Below are 8,372 nucleotides of genomic sequence, written 5' to 3'. Positions count from 1 at the left end.
ATATTTTTATCAAAACTTGATAGAAACCCAACGAGTTTTGGGTCGGGTATACCCAACGGGTACTTTTAATAAATAAATGGGAAACTTGAAACCCGACGGGTAATTGCCCGATAAATAGCCAACGGGTCTGGAATGGGGTTTTGTAATCGGGTCCGGGTCTAGAAATATCTAGACTCGTTCCAAACCCGACCCATTGTCATCCCTAGTTTAGGATTAGCATAATACAACAAAATAGTAAGCATTGACTGTGGTGAATGGTGATCCATAAATTAATGGTTGTTCTAGTGAAATGTTGAAGAACACCTATAAATGTACAAACACATGGGCAGTTAGCAAAATCCCAGCGTTGGTAAAACCTGGGCATTACGATGATAAGTTGAGACGAATTCGATCAGTACCGACTGCGTTTGTTACGTACAATACATACACCATTGATAAAATTTGAGGGTTAAAACCCAAAAAATTAATTCATCAAATTAACATATAAAAGCATTAGCATATAAGAAAAAAAAACATATTTGAGACGATGTTTATTTTGTTGGCCGGACGGTGGTAAAACTCGAACGTTGTATGTCTCGAGTATTGAGGTGGTAAATTGACACAAATTCGGTCGGTTTTGATTACATACCTTACGGTACCGGAACTAAAAAAACGGAAAAAATATAAAACTTGAGATGGACCAGCGACCAATTTGGGGGGGGGGGGGGGTCAATCGGTAACGTTTTTGTTCGTGGGCTTTAAATAAGGCCGCCTGTCTGCACGAACTCGGTCGGTTCCTGTCCCGGAACTAAAACAAAAAACAAATTTGACCTTTGGTTGGTTTCTATTACGTTTATTAACTAAAAAAAATCACCGATCCATACGACCAAATAGGCGACTTGCGCACCAAACCTGTTAATTATATATACTAATAATATAATAATTAATGATAGGCATACTAAAAAGCTTTAAAATTATGCATATAACTTTTAAATTGACATAAATTGTTAAAATAATATTCAAAATGATGAGTATTTATATACATTATTGACAATAATAGTTCTATAAAAGTGTTTAAATTTAACAAATGTTGGAAATTATAAAATGATGAATTGCAAACAACCAAACTAGATGTTACGTTGAATCAAAGATAATAAAATGTGGTTGTCACATACCATGATGAATTGACACCATATATTAATCCAAACGGCATTGTAAGGCTGAACGCTGTGGAGTAACCTTCAGTCTAGGGGCTACCTAATATTATTTTAGCGTTAGTTTATGAAGAGTCGTGCATTATTTATTTGAAACACCCATAAGAGACACTTGAAAAATCATCCCGCTAAACCGTTAACTAAGATGTTTTGTATTATTGTCTAACTATATTTTTTTACTATTACATTACATTATGTCAAATCATATCTAATATACCAAATTTATTATGTATCTAATTCGGGTTTTGGACTTTTGGTTAGTGTTGAAATACTTAAGATCGATCTATTGAGTATCTAAGGAAAAAAAAGCATGACACACCCAAGGAATGAGAATAACAAAAAAATATAGACGTACGGAATTTTTAAGCATAACAATAAACTTTAGTTTGTCACCATCTATGTTTAGATGAAATTAATGTTTAGGGGCTTATTAAGAGATTATCTTTTTTTTTTTTTTTTTAAATTTGGAGACCGTATGTTAAAGTTATGTACTTCTAAAAGAGTATAGATTTTTGTAGATCTGTTTGGAACCCTATAGCTTTTTGCATACACATAGCTTCTACTACACATTCGTATTGCCTTAACCTCATCTTGTGCCTTAGCTTAAGTCTTTTTCACGCATCTATTTCTTTGCTCTCAGTCTTTTTATGTGTTAGTCCATTCATCACCCTATATTTAGCTTTAGTGTACCACAATTATAATTATAATTATAATTATTAATACTCATCTGTCTTGTTGGTTTATGATTCCCTTAATCATATTTTACATGTCAATATGGGAGCACCATTTGTATCTATTGGAATAGAACAATAGAGTTACAGAGGAAATGTTTTCCCTACCAATAATTTTTAGTTTTTTACTATGAGTGGTCGCTTGTTTGTTTTACTTTTTTTGTATGGTAGTTGCGTAACTTTAACACATAATTTGATGTGCCAAAACTTGAACATTAAAAAACATTTAAAGTATCATATAACTTCTTTTACTTAGACATAAAATTATTCAAAATAAATGAGTTATACTTATAACGAAAAAACAAGTGGGTGGAGGGAGCCACCTTCTGCCCGTTAAAAAATTCGCTATGTAGATTACTATTATTTTACCATTAGAACAAGTGGCTGGAAAACTTAGAGGACTTGTTAATACCATATTAACCAAAAGGATCAGATTATGGAAAATGATATTCAAGAAATTATGTCAGGAAACCAATAAAAAACAAAACAAAACTTAATCATATATTCAAAACTAAACCAGTTTAAAGGTTAACTTATTAACTCGTTTAATTAAACAATCTTAAATAATCCCATCCTACATTTATTTCTCATAACTCTCTAGCATTTCTTATTCTCTTTCAGCTTAATCATGTTTTATGTTTATAAATAGCAATATTGTTAAAGTAGGTATATAAGGCCAAGTACTCCCCGAGTACTAGCTACAAGGTATGACGCCGATGCGAGTTTCTTTAACTCCGTCTAGTTACTAAGAATCGATTAAAGGTGGTCAACAATAGCCAAAATCACATCTACTCGGTCAACTTGGCTTGTATTAGCTTAAAAAATAAAGCGTAATTCGTAAATCTATAATATTAAAGAAAGAATATCATTTTTTAAATTAATTATAAGCAATTTTCAGAATAATTTAGTATTCATAAAAATAGTTTTCTTATTTATATTGATATTCACTTATTTTGTTATAAATGTTAGTAAACTTATGATATTTGACATATATATAATATCTAAAAATTATTTTTTTTTATATTTTTCATTTCCGAGTACTCCCCGAGTACTCAGAGTGCACCCAACTCCCCAGTCCGTCTAGGGTTCTCTTAGCCACTTTTACAACCTTGAAATAGTGATAACACCCGAAATATCTAATTTTTTTTTTCGAACAACAACTTTCATTAAACAACGACAATACTAGCCAAAAGCTAGAGCCAACAAACAACATTTAGATATTCGGGTGCCATCAACAGCCAACAAACTTATAAAACAACATATACGGTTTGCAATCGCGCACGGGCTAAGTAAATGATTCGCGTTTTAAAACAACAGCCGACCAACTTTTGTTGTTTCCTTGACAATTATATATATAGATTCGTTCATACATTAAAGCTTCTATATATCAAATGAATTTTAAAAACTTTTCAAAACAAGAACAATAAAGGGATCATAGCAAGTGGAGAAGGAATCCCTAATCGAAAATAGTCAAATATATAAGCTATTATAGACTTTAAAAATATAGATGATTCGTATTGTTCCAACACAACATGAGAAGTCATTTCTTGTCGAAAACCCGAAAGAATATATTTCCTTTCATGTCGATTAGATTTTTAGCCATACAAGTAATAGACGTTGCGATTGGTGGTTGTGGTGACAGTGATGACCCGATCAGTCATTTTATATGGTTGCTATGATTACGATTTCTAGATGAAGAAATTATGTTTATCTTGTCCGCACCATTGGTGGATTATACTTTTCTTAGACCCGAAAATAGAAATATAACTCGGAAAACCTTTATTGTTCATTGATTACTAGTGGCTTTATAATTTTTTATACGTGCTAAATTATCTTTGTGACAGAGTAAATGCTAAAATTTTTAAATAATGATGATATCGTTATTGATTGTTATAAAAATATGGTATAGTTGTATGATATGAGATAGTATGATTGAGAAATCTAGCGGGTTCTCAACACTTGCAAACTATAATAGAAATTGAAACTTATTGAGATTATAATAAGTGGTTGAAGTAAAATAGTTTATTCTAGCCGTCGTCTTTCAATATAACCGTAAAAGCTATATAGTGAGTTGCTCAAAACTCATGTGTAATTAGATTGTTAAAAATACGGTAGGAGTTCAACTAAAGGTCGTTTACTTGTTAACTCCTTTGGATATATTCATATACTTGATTTTCACTAGTCATGACTTATGAATAGTTTGATATTGTGTAACTTAAAACTTGTATGATTTATTATTAAGTTGCTCTTTAGACTTGTGTGCGAAAACTGAAGTACACAAGATCATCAAAATTAAAAGGAAAACGAGTTAAAATGCTAAATTAACGAGCTGGCTCGAGTTGAATGTGGACCGAATATGAGTATGCGACACACTAGTTGTCGACGAAAACACCATTCGCTTTTTATAGCAAACAAACAAACATATCTGAATCACCAATTGACAGAGTGGAAGTATGGTTACAAAAGTACAAAACCATACTTGTCTAGTCTTAAGAAGGCATGGTTACAAAACTATACTTGCGTTATATGTTTACATTATAGCGATTAAAAATTAAATAATAGTTTTATTAAAAAAATTATATATAGTTATTTAACGTACATGAAAGTTAACACCACAATGGATTAGACGAAAATAGTTTAGCATCTTGTAACAAACAACGCACACGCTAAAATATTAGTTGTAGCAAAAACTAATAACAAGGTCTGATAAGAGAGAGTTTATAGTTGCACACAAGATGACATAGATGGATAGGTCTTGTGAAATAAGTAAACAGTTTTAAATAGGTTAAAACAAAAGATAAATAATAATTTGGCTTTTATTTATTTTATATCTTAGCTTGCTTGAGTTGTACCTATGGTCAAGAACAATATTCGATTATTCAAGTATAAGAAACTGATTGTTTACGACTTTAAATTAAAAATAAAAATCAAACAATTAGTTTCCAAATTAGACATGATTAGAAAATACAAATAATATGTCATGTTTAAAAAAGTAAAAAAAAACATTACACATGATGAAGTGATTTAAGTATGAAGATATGTACTGAATGGGTTATAAACTTATACCCCAACCTGTTCGAGTTAAAAACCGGTCCGGGTTAGTCAATGCATGTCAAAATCAGTTTAGAAAAACCAGATTAGGTTTGTCTGGAGGCAAGAATACTATCAAACCGGTTCGGATCTAGTTAAACCAGTTTAGAAAAAAAACCCGTTTATTTTGGCATGTTTTTCAAATCAGGTCGGGTCCAAACCAGTTTGAGAGAACCAGACTACACATCGGTATACGAACTAGCGGGTAAAGTAGGGCCCTAACTAGTTTGAGCCAAACCGGTGTTTTTGGTGTAGCATGCTATAATTTATAAACGGAGGTGGCGGGCCCAGACCGGTTTATTTGTACACCTCTTTACTATGAACCTACCCGTGTTTTATCAATAATCTTTTACAAGTGGGATTTGAGTGGTGTTGTTGCCTGTTGGTGGCTAAAGTTTACTTTTTAGGCCTGAGCTAAAAAGTCCATCTATGTGAACTTGATGAGGCCCAAACGAAATTAGGAGGAACCCACGTGGGCTTTTGAGTGAAGGTTTATTCCATAGAATATACCGTTTCTTTAAATACTTGTGCTTCACATTTATGCAACGTCGCCGCTTTCCAATCACTCATTCCCTATTTTGACTTTTTTTCTAATTAGGTCAAACCTTTTTCATGTTGTCATCAACCACTTCAACCTAGGGTCGAAATTAACCACGAATGCATATTTTAATTTTCTACCAAAGATATTTGGGGCGATGGTATCTGATGGTATAATGCGTGCTCTCTTCCTTTAAAAATTGAAGAGTTTTTTTAAACGGCTATGTATTATAAACAAGACTTAAATGAAAGGCTAATTATAGGCCAAACATCGGAGTCAAAAGCCAACAAATTAAATCCCAATGTAGATGAGTTAAATATACTTAAATGGATTTAGAAGTAGATTATTAGCTGTTGAAAAACATATTGTAATTAAATATTATAAACGCCACCGGTTAAGTGCAACTGGTTGTCGAGGGAACTTCGAAAGGCTTACAACTCACCTTACCCATGCTCGAATCCTCCTTACATTGGTGGTGACCATATTTCAGGTCATGTACATGGATCAAGATTCGAACTTGAGCACCACCCCAGGAAGAAACCTTAACAAAACCCCCAACCACCCCACCAAAGTGGAAGTGGTGCCAACTGTTAAGTAACCCTAAAGTGTTGTTTTTTATATGATATGTGATACAGAAAGTCGTCATTAATTAATTAAAGACGTACTTTTTCAATAGAAGTTTTCATAATATTTCTTATAAATATACACGTTGGCATCTCAAAATAATGAAACAATGGAGGTGCATTTGAATTTTCATAATAGAGGTGGCACTGACTTAGAAAAGAGAGACATCATGTTACAAACGGTTCATAGATAAATATGTTTCGAGCCAAAACATCTTATTCTACGTTACTATCGTCTACCTCTTGTCGAGTACTGCTCGGTTTTATGATTAGACCAATAAACCGTCAAAGCCGCAACATCGACAGCAATCCAAATTAAAACAATGAAAATGCATACATAATTGTAACGTGTGATTAACAAATATTTTGTAAACAATAAAATATATTTGTATTTGGAAGCCCTTAGGTTGACTTGTGACATGGTGTAATCCTTGTGTGCAGTTGACCTCCACTTTCAAGCTCCACCGAACCTACAACTGAACCACATTTGTTGTACTAAATTGAAAGTTGGCAAATGCCTATCTATACCTATAACACTTCTAGGAAACACCGTTTTGTGGGGCCAGTTTATTAATGTCATGATGTCATCCAAATACAACCAATTTGATTTGGCATAGGATTTTGATACGATAGAAACAAGAAATCAGAGAGGAGAGTGTTTACACCAAATCAAGCATATTGTTTATTCAGTTAATCCTGTTATTTGTACATGTCTAACAGACTAACTGACTATTATAATCAAATCCCAAACTATCTAACTATTACATTCTAAGTCCCTGTATTATAACTATTGTAACAGATTTCATATACCATCATGAATTTTCATATACAACCTTTCCCCTATATGGTTTATATGGTATTATACGCGTCGTATGGGACCTGAAAAAGCTGTTGTGTACGTCCTGTTTTTGTACTGTTAGTCATGCAGGACCTATACGGTCTGTGCAGCCCTATGTGAGCCATATAGGCTTGTACAGTCACCATAGGGTTGGTTAGGGGTGCAAATGAGCCAAGCTACTCGAGATCGGCTAGTTAAAAAGCTCGATCGAGCCGAGCGTCATCGAGCCTGAGCCCGAGCTCGAACCTAAAAGTAAACTCGCTTAATAAATGAGCCCGAGCTTGAGCTTCACTTATCGAGCTCGAGCAAGCTCGCGAGCCTAAACGAGCCTGCCATTTATATATTTTTTTAAAAATATATTTAATAATTATTAATATATATATATATATATATATATATATATATATATAGGGGTGGGATATAGTTAAAACTCTTTTTAAAGAAAGAATTTAAAAACTCCAAAAATCTACTAAAAAACTATTTTTAACTTTTTTTTTTAATTTTTTTTGAAGTTTCTTTTTTATCCATCATTCTTATATGTTGTTATTGGTTTCAAAAAAAAAACCTTGTCGGTAACCTCGTCGGTATAGTGCGCATGTGTAATAGTGTGCATTGCATATATGCAAAAGTGTTTTTATTGTCTAGAATACAACACTATTGCACATATTTGATACACACTATTGTATATATGCAATATAAGACTAATACACACATCGAACACACATTTGTACGTATGTGTAATACAACATTAACGCACATGTGCACCACATTGACTTTTATTTTATTATTATTTTTTTCCATATAATACAACACTACTACACATATACAATACACAAACATTGAATATATGCAATTAAACACTACTAAACTCCAAAATACATAGTAATACACATGTGTCATACAACGGTATCGCACAGTAATACGTATGTGCATTACAGCGGGTATTTTTTTTTATTTTTTTCTAGCAAATGGTAAGAAAATATAAGAATAATGGCAAAAACAGAAATTTGAAAATATTTTTTTATTTTTAATTAAAAATAATTATTTAGGAGTTTTTAAGTTTTCTCACTAAAGATGAGTTTTCTCTTGATCCTCTCCGTATATATATATATATATATATATATATAACTAGTTTTAGAGCCTGTGTCACACACAGAATAATTCAAATTATAAAATTATAAGTAAAACAAATAATTACATAGCGTATATGAAAAAAATGTATTACATCTATGCTTGTATCTATACAATGTATACATAAATTGGTTTTATTTATATCACAAAATTATCTTTTTAAATGAACTTAATAAAAAAATGCTCGTGCAAAAACGTACTCGAGAATATTTCTTTCTATTGAAAAAT

Source organism: Bidens hawaiensis, unplaced genomic scaffold (genome assembly GCF_021521415.1).
Source record: "Bidens hawaiensis isolate Kalapana, Puna unplaced genomic scaffold, B.hawaiensis_p1.1 tig00004192_1, whole genome shotgun sequence".
Taxonomy (NCBI): domain Eukaryota; kingdom Viridiplantae; phylum Streptophyta; class Magnoliopsida; order Asterales; family Asteraceae; genus Bidens; species Bidens hawaiensis.
The sequence above is the reverse complement of the archived record's forward strand: the minus strand, read 5'-3'. Positions refer to the sequence as shown.